At 40.3% G+C, this 12,370-nt stretch overlaps 1 protein-coding gene and 1 non-coding gene across 4 annotated transcripts in view; both read right to left on the reverse strand.

Moving 5' to 3' along the window:
• Nucleotides 1–12,370, reverse strand: part of Otud7a (OTU deubiquitinase 7A) — a 247,668-nt gene that overhangs the window by 133,518 nt on the left and 101,780 nt on the right. The window lies entirely within an intron of this gene.
• Nucleotides 4,720–4,822, reverse strand: LOC130865681 (U6 spliceosomal RNA). Its single transcript, XR_009056229.1, has one exon. It is a non-coding gene; the product is annotated as a U6 spliceosomal RNA (small nuclear RNA).

Consider the following 12,370-nt stretch of genomic DNA (forward strand, 5'->3'; position numbering starts at 1 on the left):
ATTCACCCTCTTTATTGAAGAGCACCCTTTGATTCCAAGATTTCTGTAGTAAATTATGTGGCCAGGACAGCAAAGGGAAGCAGCATCTTTGAAGACCGAGCATACTGTTCAAATGGGACCTGCGGACAGAGTGCTAGAAGCACTGACTACGTGGCTGACCATGAAGTTGCTTTCTGCATCTGTCCCTGATGCAGGACAGGAGAGGCAAAGCACAGGAAGCAGTCACAGGATATGCTTCTGCTGTACACATCTTCTTGTGGGGTTTCCATAGGAAACCTGTCACCCACCAAATATTGTGAAGCTGTCTAAAACGTGGGGTTTTGTGTATATGTATACACAATCATGGGTGTATAGACACGCAGATGCGTATTATAAACATGTGTCTAGAAATAATTCCACATATTAATTTCAAGGGAAGAAAAGAAGTTGCGGTGGAGTATATGGCCCTTTAGTGAGAGGAAATGGAATAAAATAAAGCTTTGCAAACAGCCATGCATGTATAAATGTAAGAAAATGTACAGGACCTCAAATGCCTCAGGAGATAGAACAGAGCTTGGAAAAGACTAACATTTGTTAACATGGGCAAACTCCAACTTTGTAATCAAAATAAGGGAAAAAATATTGCCAGTCCCCAGCCTCCCAAAAGTCAGGACCCAGAAAACTGTGATTTTCATCTTTGTTCTTTTATATACTGCCCAACTTTCCCCCAGTAATCATTTGATTTTTTAAATAGTTATATATTGTTTTTATTACTAGTAATCATAGATATTAAAGACAACTCAGTGATAGTCAGCATTTAAATTCATTTATTATTCATACTACAAAAGGTATCATTCTAGCTGAGTCAAGGTCAGTTCACCTAAAAGAACCCAAGAGCATATTTGATTGTGTAATTCAAGAGTTTGTCCTGAAAGACTAGCACCTGCCACTGAGCCATCAGGCCCTAAATTCTAGTCAGTGACAGGGCTGTGGAGCACAGGCCTAGGAAGCTCTAGGAGCTACATTAGAGCCCATGCAAAATATTTCTTTCCATTATTATGTCTTTGGGTGGCCTCAGTACCACATAGGATGAGAATAAGTCCTCAGGGACTATACCCTAAACATAGCAAAATTAGACTAAAAATCATGCACAAATCTGAGAGAATTCACATAAAACAGAAGAAAAATAAGAAAATTCACAGAAACATGGTTATTAAATGATAATCTTCTAAACAACTATTGTGCCAAATAAAGTATCCAAAGGGAAGGGAGAAAATATCTTGAGCCAAAAGGGAATGAAATCCCACACAGCAAAGCCTCTGGGTATAGAAGAGAAGGTCACAGCATTAAGTGCCTGCATTTAAAAGGAAGGCAGCTCTCAAGCACATCTTTATACCCCAAAGAACTAGAAGGAGATAAAATCAGGCCCAAGGCTAGGAGAAGGAAGAAATATGAACATTAGAGTGGAAATAAATGAAATAGACAAGGTAAAGACGAATATTTTTTTTCTTTTTTTTATTGAAAAAAAATTTCTGCCTCCTCCCAGCCTATTTCCCTCCCCCTTCTCCCACTCCTCTCCCCCTCCCCCCACTCCTCTCCCCCTCCCTCTCCAGTCTGAAGAGCAGTCAGGGTTCTCTGCCCTGTGGAAAGTCCAAAGTCCTCCCCCCCTCCATCCAGGTCTAGGAAGGTGAGCATCCAAACTGGTTAGGCTCCCACGAAGCCAGAACATGAAGTAGGATCAAAACCCAGTGCCATTGTCCTTGGCTTCTCATCAGCCCTCATTGTCCGCCATGTTCAGAGAGTCTGGTTTTATCCCATGCTTTTTCAGTCCCAGTCCAGCTGGCCTTGGTGAGCTCCCAATAGATCAGCCCCACTGTCTCAGTGGGTGGGTGCTATAAAAAAGGTTAAATCGATATACTCTTAGACACACACAAATACAGAGACATATAGAGAGAGATAGAGACAGACAGACAGTAAGAGACTCAGAAGAGTAAAATCATAAGTGGAGGAGGAGATATTGTAAGGAGTGGCATGGAAATAAAATGGATCATAAGGCTATTGTGAACAATCACATGCCAACAAATCGGAAAACCTAGGATTCAATCAAGAGTAAATAAAAATCATGAACAGACCAATAATAAGGAAGCTAAATCAGTAATCAAATCTCCAACAACATAAAGCCCAGGACCATATAGCTTCATTGTGAGTTCCCTCAAATATCCAAAGATAATATCAGTCCTCTTAAACTTTTCAACAAAATAGAAAGGTACCCCTCCTCCAGAGACAGCATTTTTCCATGTATCCCTGGATTGCCTGGAACTAACTATGTAGACCAATCTATACTCAATAACATGATAGTTTTCTTGCCTCTGCCTCCCAAATGGCACTGGAATTACAGCTCTGTGCCCAGATCAATTTTCTGAGGCTACCATCACCCTCATAGTAAAACAAAGATACTGTAAGAAAAAATAAGACCATGATAAACATGGATTACAAATGACCAACAAAATACTAGCAAATCGCATCACACTGTACCCAAAATATTACCAAGTAGTATTTATCTACTTACACACGCACATGCAAATTACCCAGTATGATCCACCATATAAACAGAAGGAAGAATAAAAGCTGTAAGATCTGACTGACATAGGAAAAAAATCACTTTGCAAGAATCTACCACTTTTTATGGTAAAAAACTTTATAAGTTAGTAGCAGGAGGAATTTATCGCCACACAATAAAGGCCAATTGGGAAATGCTCTATAATATCATAAAGATAATGTCAAAGATAAATCAAGATGCTCACTCTGCCCCTTCTATTCATTAGAGTATAGAAGTCCTGGCTGGAGCCCTTAGGTCTGCAATCTAGAAAGGAAGAAGTGAAGTCACCTAGGCAGGTGATATAAAAAGTAAAAACCTCAGAGGAAAAACAACTAGGAATGATAAATGAACTCATTACAATCTTGGGATATATGAGGAACATAGCAAAGTCTACTGCATTCCTGTGCATTGACAGTGAACTACAATGAGAGAAATTAAGAAAAGAATCTCATTTACAATACCAGCCAAAAGGAAAAAAAATCCTCAGGGATCAACTCAACCAAGAAGTTAATACTATACGGTGCTAAAGAAATGAAATTGAAGACACAGTCAGACAGAACGATAGCTCATGTTCACAAATGGAAAAACATGTTAAAATGTCCACAATATACAAAGTGATCTTGTGACTCAATGCAGTCTTTAGAAAAATCATAGTGGAGATCCTACTGAAACAGAAAAATAATTTATAAATTTATATGAGAAAAAAAACTCAAGTAGGCAAGGGAATTTTGACCAAGAATAAAGATAGAGGCATCACATCTCCCAAATAAAAATGTATTAAAAGCCTATAAAAATCAAAACCATATGGTACTGATCTAAAAGCAGACACATTGACGATAGTGTGGATTGAAAGCCGAGGCCAAAGCCATGCAGATCCAGGCAAATGACCCTCTACAAGGGTGCTCCGTGTACCCAGGAAGGAAAGGGCAGCTCCTTTAACAAACGGCACTGCAGGACTGAATACCCACAGCCAAAGAAAGAATTCGGGCTTAACCTTACCTTACACATTCAAATCTTGCCCTAGATACAAAAACTGCAAGCCCACCAAGGACAAAAACAGATTAAGGACAAAAACAGATTAGGGTATCAAATATAAAATCCTGAAACCATGAAGTTTTCCAAAGACGACATAAGGGGAACTCTTCTTGCCTTAGGTCTTAGAGATGATTCTTGGCTATGATCCCAGAGACCCGACAAGAAGGACTTCATCAAACTAAGAAGTTTCCATATAGGAACGGAAACGTCTGTGGGATGAAAAGGCAACCAGCGGAGTGTGGGACGAGGTTTCCAAACCACACAAGGGATTAATTTCAAAAATCTGTAAAACATATCAATTCATTAGGAAAAAACCCCTACTTTTCAGAGTCTATTAGAAACAGGCAATGAACTGAATAGACGTCTCTCAAAGACAACATAGAAACACCCAGCAGGTACACGAAAGTGTTCGGCATGCTAACCATCCAGGAACTACAAACCAACCAAAGTCATAAGATGCTACAGAACACCTGTCAGGAAGGCTGTCACACATCCAAAGATGGCAACTGATTCCATGATGCAGAGGAAATAAAAACGTGTTTGGTCACTATGGAAAACCCCACAGAGGCTCCTCCAGAGGGGAAAACTGAGCAGCCATATGGCACTCAGCTTCATTTTTTTTTTTTAAAGAAACAGGAGCAACAACTACCTGATATAAGACTTATTATGTAAGCCAAGCATGGTAACTCACACCTGTAATCTCAGTACTAGTGAAGCTGAGGCAGGAGGATTGATGAGAGTTCTAAGGCAGCTGGTGCTACATTGTGAGTTATAGGCTACCTACCCTTGGCTACAACTAATCTCAAAAAATGGGTGAAAAAAAGGACCCAGCATCTGCTGTATAACTGGGGTTCTATAGAAAGCGTTTACTGCTGAGCAATATAGATCTAGGCATAAAACAGTGAATTTAGACATCAATGCATATAGGTACAGAGAATTATTTCCTCTCTTAGAGTAAAAACAGCTTTACTGAGATAAAATACACACAGATGTAATATGATTTACTTATCAAAATGTACCTTCCAGGGTTGTTTGCATGTTACATTAATTTTAATTTGTGGAAAAGTTAAATAAACTCTGTCATTTTAAGTAAACAGTTTAGTGGCATTAAAATGAAATTCTTCACAGAGTTGCATGGCATCCTTGCACAGTGCCAATGGTAAGCTTTTCTGCATCATTTTATTTAGCATATATACTGAAGAAGCAAGTGCCTGGTCTCTGACAATGGCAAACATGAAACTATAGTGAGAAAAAGCATTCTCGTCAACAGGTGCGCAGTCATTTGCAAACTGGATGTTAATCAGCGAAACTGTCCCACTTTAACCCCAGGCTCACATTTCATAGGATATCAGCCAGGATGGGCTAGTGACTCAGTTCTGGTGTTTTGAGACATGAAGGGGTCTGTTTATACAGCACAGGATGACCTTAGATGCTTGACCTTTTTGTCTCTGTCCACAAAGTGCTGTGGTTACAGGCAGAGGCTACTACACCAGGCTAGATAATAGACTTATGTGTAAAACATAAATCTATGAGATTTTAGAAAAAATATTTGGGGCACAGGTCTTTGTGACCTTGATAACAAAACCAACATATTAAACCTTATCAAAATGAAAGCTTTTGCTTGGTGATTGACCCTGAGGCATAAAAGTATTTTTTATATATTCCCAAATAGCTAGCAGAGAGGATTTTGAATATTTTCCAAAGAAATGGCAAATGTTTAAGGCAATGGATATGATAATAAGTTTGATTTGTTCACATTATAAATTGCACAAACTAACCAAACTGCAACACTGTAGTCTACAAACATTCCCATTAATATGTGCCTATTGATATTTTTCTAAAGTGAAGAGAGAATATATAGGTTGAGACAGATTTGCAAATCACATATTTGATAAAAAGAATGTACCCAGACTCGTGGGGAACTCATAAAATGCAACACTGAAGACAAGCAATCAATTAGAGCATGGGCAAAGGAGGAAAAATTCCTCCAATGGTCCATGCTTTGACCTCATGGCTACCTTTGCTCTTGTGGCTTATTCTGTCATCACTCCTTCCTCTAGACACCAGTCAAAATCCCTGCCCAGAGCTCTCCATCTCCTGCCTTCCTGACCAGCCTTGCTATGACATGGCATGCCACCTCCTAGGAACTGTGAACAGCAACTGTCCATTTCTCCCTTCCTTCCCTTCTTTTTTTCCTTCCCTTCTTTCTTTTTCAGTACCAGGAATTAAGCTCAGGTTCTCCTCCATGCTAGGCAACTCTCAGCCTTCTTTTTACTTTTCAGAAGAAGGGGTGGGTCTCACTAACTCCTCAGGGTGGCCTTGAACTCACTCTGTAGTCTAGGCTGACCTTGAATTTGCCATCCAAAGGAGTTGGTATTAAAGGTCTGTGCTATTAAGCTGTGTCATAACTGTCTTTGCAGCGGTAGTCTGTTTCCTGAAATACTGACCTTACTAGATAGCCTACTGCTTACTGATACATGAGCATGTATGCATGAGTGTGTGTGTGTGTGGGGGGGGGGGGTGTTCGTATTTTGTTCCTTGGGATAGGACCTTATTCTGTAGATCCTACTGACCTCAGATTAGTGTAATTTCTAATTTCTTGCTTCAGCCTCCCAAACTGTGTGATTACCAGTGTAATTCATAAAGTCCAGGTCAATTCCCTCCTTCCTCCTTCCTCACTCTTATTGTTCTTACTTCCTCCTTGCCCATACTAGGCAAAGGTTTTAACACCCGAATTCCAAGGCAAACCTCCAGACCTCACACCATTTTAAAGAAACTTGTCTTTGAGATTCTGATTGAGTCACACATTCTCAGCTTCCCTTTATAGAATGCACTTCCACTCTTAGTCACGGCTCTTTGATTGCTTTATCAAGTCCTGAATTAGAAGGGATCCATTAGAACATGAATAAAGAAATGGAGCTACCATTTCCAATTTGCTTCCCTGAGTGTGACCTACTGGAAGAAATGAATAGCAAGGCTGTGTCTCTTCTCCTATGCACTGTACGATACCCCCACATCAGAAGTTACATGGGAGGGCATTAAGTCTATATCCATTGTTGGGGATGGTGAGTAATTCTTCCTACTCCATTTATGGCCTAGAAGGGGTCCCCACGCTGGATGAAAATGTGAAAAGGACAAAGATGAGAGTGCACAGTGATGAACAGTTCAACAGTTCTGTGCAACACCATGACCTGACTAGCTCAGAGGAGAGCAAAGCTTGGATTCTGCAACCACACACAGGGGTGTGGGCATTAGATCAGCTTTGGTCTTACTAGTGAGCAGAGGCTGCAGGCCCTAGGTCACTGCTGCAGGCTGTAGACCACAGGAGGGTGGCCTCTTGGCAACTCAGTTTTAGTCTGTAGCCTATTTCCCGGGGTGGCTTCATTCAGCAAGCAAGCACTGTGCCCCTTGCGCTTCTTCCTTCCCCCCTAGGCTTCGAGCAGCATTGCTTGTTCCTAATTTCTTACATCTCCTCTCTCTCTTGCTTTGTCTTATTTATCACCACTGTCCTTGTTTCTGCAAGCTCACTCGCTATAAATCCTATGATGTCAGTTGTGCGATGGTATCAGTAATACCTCCCGAGTCTTGAAAAATGGAAAAACACAGACTCAAGACCACAAAAAGGTTTTGCCTCCCCGGCACCTCTCAGAGCATGCTGTCTGCATAGCCTTGCTGCCTCTCAGGGCATGTTGCCTGCATAGCCTTGGCCTTTAGTTTTGAGAGCTGTCTCCTGCTTGCTCTGAGATTCCAAGTGTATCAGTGGCCTTTTAAAAATCATTTTATTTTTAAATGTTTTTATTTATCTACAGACTGAGAGAGCATATACAAAACCTGTACTGGCTGCCCTGCTGTCACATACAGTTTACATGGATTAAGTGTTAGTGGTCTGAAAAATCCTCTTTTGGAATATAGCAAATTTTGGATTCATGGTAAAAATCTAGGCAATCTGGATAAAACTATCTGATATCGAGGATTTGTAGTTAAATCTAGACAATCAGGATAAAAATTTTTGATGTAAGGGTCAATGCCATCAGAAATTCCTTGGGGTTACGATAAAGAATTCTTTTAAGGAATGTTAGCAGTGTCAGCTTTTGTGCTTTAAAAAAAAGTCTTGTGTGGAAAGATCATGGACAACCATCAATTCAATCAAAATGTGGTTCCAAAGCAAGCTCTGAAGGGAAAGTACTTTGGAAACGCTTCACTGACCTATTGTGTAAAAAAGTAGAAAATAAAGACATACATAGATCTAATCTACATGGGAAGTAGAAAAAGACAAGATCTCCTGAGTAAATTAGGAGCATGAGGACCTTGGGAGAGGGTTGAAGGGGAGGGGAGAGGCAGGGAAGGGAGCAGAGAAAAATGTAGAGCTCAATAAAAATCAATAAAAAAAATCTGAATTCTTAAAGATTGCTTCCAACAGGTACTCAAGTTCTGTGAAAAAGTAAGCCTGGCCTCACAGAATCTTTAATCACCTCGATATCTTATGACTTCTTTGTCATCTTGGCCCATCAAAGGCGGCTAAAAGTTAGGAGTAGATTCTAGCTCATTCCCTCCTGACTGAGGGGGGGAGGGTTGCCTCCTAGCAAGGTGCCTCACTTTGGGAAGCAGCATTTGGTGCACATGCCTCCCTAGGTTAAGCATGAACACAGGTGTTATTCTTTACGTAGCTTTATAAAGGAGCAAAATTTGGCAAGAGCAGCATGCAGAGAATTTGAGAAAAGACTTGTTTCCACAGCAAATATGGTGAGGTACCCCGATTTCACACTTCACAACACACACAAATCCACATCTAAGTTAATGACATCCCTGATTGTGAAGGAGAAAAATAAGGTCTAGGGGCTAGGGAGATGGCCCAGTCTGTAAAACTTGATATTCAAGCATAAGCACCCTAGCAACCACGAGAGTTGAGCATGGATGGACATGACTGTAACTCCGTTATTGGGAGCATGGAGAGAGGCAGATCCTGAGTGTCCCCTGTTTGGTTAATCTAGCTGTAATGAGGAGCTTCTGATTCAATGTGGGACTCTGTCTCAAGGCAGTATGGTGTAATAAGATAGAGGGTCATGCCTAATACCCTATCCTGGTCTCTACAGTAGCTCTGTATAAGAGAGGGATGGGGAGGGAAGGAGGGAGAAATTATAACAATAAAACCCAATAAAAGAAACCTCGTGAGCTTGGGATGAGCAAAGCTTTCTCAAAAAGTATAAAATTTCCATTAACATAACAGATCAGACATACTAAAAACTTCCTTTCATTTGAAAATATCATAAAGAATATGAAAATACAAGTTTCATAGAGAAAATAGTTTATTGCAACCCACAGAATGAAGAAAAGACTACAAGACAGAATATATATATATATGGTTTGAACTGCTTATAAAGACACCTGAGTGGCCAAGAATCAAAGAAAAGCTGTGGAACTGTCATTAATCATCAATAAAACTAGGGGACCTTGGCAAACTTGAGGTGACACTCACATCCCATTTACCCCCAAGCTTATGCTATCCCCAAGCTCAGGGTGAGAGCAAAGCAATGACAGTTAATTTGTGTGAAATCAGACAATTGTCACTTGCAGTTTCACCTGATCCCAGCCCTAATCCCCATATCCTGGAGATACTGGCTCCTGAGGGCAGAGGCTCTACAAAACAAACCCCATCACTTGACACCCTGCACTTATGTGTCCTATTGATTAATTTTCTGCAGCTGGGTAACACTCCACATCTGGCATCTGGTGCTGGCTCTTGAGGTCAGAAGGTCAAAATCCCTTCTTTGGTACAACATCCACTGCATGAATGCCCGCTTCTAAAGTCAAAAGATAAGCTCTGCTAACCTTGCATGGATCCCTCTCATGCTGTCAGAAGCCATCCCACACCTAGCTAAGCAGAGATTACCTCAGCTACCCAAATAAGGGAATCAGCACTGAGTGGCCCCACAACTAAACTTCAGAAACAACTAACTCCTTTCAGTTAGGCTGATGGGTCACCAAGAACTGATCCAATTGATCACTCAACACAGGTGTACCAGAAAGTCTCAATCAATGAACTGACTCCAGATGCAGAAATATCAATGCAAAAAACACAAGTAACATGAAAAGCTAAAACAGTGTGTCTTTCTCCAAAACTACCAATCCCATAGAAATGTCCCTCAGTGAGACTGGATTAAACAATATCCCAGACGAAGAATTTAAAGGAACTATTATGAATATGGTCAATGATTTCAAAGAGGATACAGATAAACTCCTGAATGAATTCAAAGAGCTCATAAATAATCTTCTAGGTCAATTCCAAGAAAACACAACTAAACTGCTGAATTAAATAGTGAAGTCTGTTTAGGATATGAAAATAGAATTTAATAAAGAGGCAGAAATACTAAAGGAAAAGCAAACTGAAATGAAAATGACATGAAAATTTCAATAAGTCACATAAATGCTCAATGGAATGCCTAAGAGGATGAGTCATGGAGAAGACAGAACACTGAGTCTTGAAGACAACTGTATTAGTTCAAAGACAATGAATGATAAATTAAAAGAAACATGAGTGGAAGATGTGAGCACTTTAGATACCATGGAAAGATGAAATCTGTGAATCATGGACGCAGAAGAACAAGAATTCCATGCCAAAAGCACAGGAAATATTTTCAATAAAAAATCAAAGAAGAAAAGCTCCCAAATCCAGGGAAGAGAGACCATCCAACTACAAGAGGCATACAGATCATCAGAAAGGAACACAAAGAAGAGCTGGAAGGAAGAACATAAGAGCTGGAAGATGAAGAGTGCTGTGAAAGCTGTCTTCTGGGCGTCCTCGTGGCTGTCACTGTTACGACCACCTGGCCACTGTGGCTACTTCCACACGACTGCACACACAGAGCAGATGCAGGACCAATTGGGATGAAAGGGTCAGCAGGTATGTGTACGAGAGGTTGATGGGATGAACATGAGAACGTCATAGAATACATGAATGAAACTGTCAAAATACAAAAGGAAAAAATTGTGAAAGCCACCTGACAGCTAGATTCCCCAGTGTCCAACATCAGAAACACTTTAAACTAATTGCTGGCAAAGCAAACAGAGCCCTTGAACAAGACTCCTGGGAATGAACTTGGTAAGGCAACTTGGAAAAATCACTTAGCGGTGCTGACTGAAGCTCATCCTACACATCCTAAAATCTATGAATTTCAAAATTTTGTGCATAGGAAGTCACAGTGTTCACAGAGGAGCACTGGAAGATGTGTAGGTGCTGGTCATCACAGTGTTACTCATATTGCTACAGAGGAGAACTAATGATCTATTGGGTAGCTGGAATATATCCTACTCTCCTCCCTGTTGCTGAGATAAAATTCTCTGATCAAAAAAGCTTAAGGCAGAAAGGGATTTACTCTGTTTCCCAGATCCAGGTTACAAACCATCACAGCCAGGGGTCACAGCAGCAGGACCTTCAGGGAGCTGGTCACATCGTACCTACAGTCAAGGAGAGGGATGGATGTATGCTTGCTACTCAGTTCCTTTATCATTTATGCAGTCCAGAATTCCTTCTCAGGGAATGACTGTACCCATCCTTAAGGTGGACCTTCCAGTATCAGTTAGTGCAATCAAGACAACCCACCACAGGAATTCCTCAATATCTCTTTGAAGTGATCCTGGCTTCTGTATAGCTGACAGTTAACATTAATCACTGCACTGTACTTGGGTAAATTGGAAGTTAAACACACATGGACAGTAGAGTATGTTGAGAGCAGAGTATGAATGGATTGTCCACTGTACATGGGACAAACATGACAAGCTAGCCATTCTATTTTAAATTTTTAAAAAATCTTTTTGAAGAATTTTATACATGTATTTATATCATTTCTGCTCCCCCTTCCACTTTTCCTCCTCCCATGTCTGTGTCCCCTCAGTGCCTCTCAAATTATTGCTCTTTTGTCTTTAAATGTCATCACACACACACACACACCTTGTTGAACTCAGTGTTAAGATGAGCATGCATAATCTGAAAATTCCAAATTTGAAGCTGTTTTAGAAATTGTATGACATCATAAGAGGAAACTGCCACATATGCCCTCATGTGAAGGGATGCAGTCAAATGCAAGTATACTAAACATATTGAAAGAAGTTAACCTGCAAGTCTTGGATATAATATGCATATAAAACACAAGTGACTTTTGGTTTATATTTGGTTCCCATCTCTATGATTTTTTATTATGCAAATATTCCAAAAATTAAAAAATTCAAGATCAGAAGTCTTTCCTTCTCAAGCATTTTGTATAAGGGATACTCAACCTATATTTGATTCCACTTATCACATTAAATTTTAAAATAGGAAAAGGAATCAGTGGGCTCAAAATTATGGCAGTCCAAAGGAAGGATGGAGGGCAAAGGAGGCTGGCTAGGAAGCAGGAACAAGAAAGCAGAATGGCAGCAGACAATGTTCTATTTTTTTTGAGGTAATGATTATAAAGGAATAATGATATTTTTTTGTAGCTTGTGAAGTTGTTCATTTTAATATGTGTTTTCAAATGTGAATATCATTCTTCAATAAAAGAGATGGGCCGGGCCAGTGAGGCTGCTCACTGGGTAATGGTGTGCTCTGACTTCTGCATGCCCCCATGCATGCATTCTTGCATGCTCTTTTTGTGCTTTGTGTTCTCTCTCTCTCTCTCTCTCTCTCTCTCACACACACACACACACACACACACACAAATGCAATACATTTTTAAAATGAAGGGCAATAGACATTAGAGACCATAAAAGAATCTTTACGTA

Source organism: Chionomys nivalis, chromosome 23, assembly GCF_950005125.1.
Source record: "Chionomys nivalis chromosome 23, mChiNiv1.1, whole genome shotgun sequence".
Lineage (NCBI taxonomy): Eukaryota > Metazoa > Chordata > Mammalia > Rodentia > Cricetidae > Chionomys > Chionomys nivalis.